The 615-nt window shown below is 35.4% G+C and overlaps 1 non-coding gene across 1 annotated transcript; it reads left to right on the top strand.

Annotated features, from left to right (window-relative positions):
• Positions 1-330: 330 nt before the first annotated feature.
• On the top strand, positions 331-392 carry LOC114678551 (U7 small nuclear RNA). The gene has a single exon (XR_003729987.1). It is a non-coding gene; the product is annotated as a U7 small nuclear RNA (small nuclear RNA).
• The last annotated feature ends 223 nt before the right edge of the window (positions 393-615 follow it).

Here is a 615-nt window from a genome sequence, read left to right as displayed (position 1 = left end):
AGATTTCAATGGGAATTTCTCCATAAGTCTGGTGAAACATGTAGTGTGTAGTTACACGGCAGCCCTAAATGTCAGGTGAGAGAAAATTTAATTATAACAGATGGCATTAACTATATAAAATTCAGGGGCTCTAGTTTATATATGAGTAAGCATGGAAGAATTGAGTGTTTGCCTGTATTGCCCCAGAACATGACTAGACTGTGTGAGATTATTGTAACTGGTTTCTAATCTAGGGATAGGTTAGCGATTTAGAAGGTTATAGGTAATGACACCTTCTCAGTAGTTAACTAATAATATTCCTTCTGAATGCTTTTCATAATGGATGTCCCTAAATGTTACAGCTCTTGTAGAATTTTTCTAGTAGATTTTCTGGTTTTTATTGGGAAACCACACCCACTTCCCAACCAACTCCCCGAAAAAAAAAAAAAAAGAAAAAAAGAAAACAGGAAAAGAAAAAGGTATCCCTAGATAACACTGGTTTTTCATCTTTTTTTTTCTACTAAGCTAAATAGTTACTAACCTGAGTTTGTTCGTTATTGGCCCCACCATTCATCCCAGACCATTAACCATATTTGGGTTCATGTTGACTAGCCTAATACCACCATTGTGAATAGA

Source organism: Macaca mulatta, chromosome 5, assembly GCF_049350105.2.
Source record: "Macaca mulatta isolate MMU2019108-1 chromosome 5, T2T-MMU8v2.0, whole genome shotgun sequence".
NCBI classification, from domain to species: domain Eukaryota; kingdom Metazoa; phylum Chordata; class Mammalia; order Primates; family Cercopithecidae; genus Macaca; species Macaca mulatta.
The sequence above is the reverse complement of the archived record's forward strand: the minus strand, read 5'-3'. Positions and strand labels throughout refer to the sequence as shown.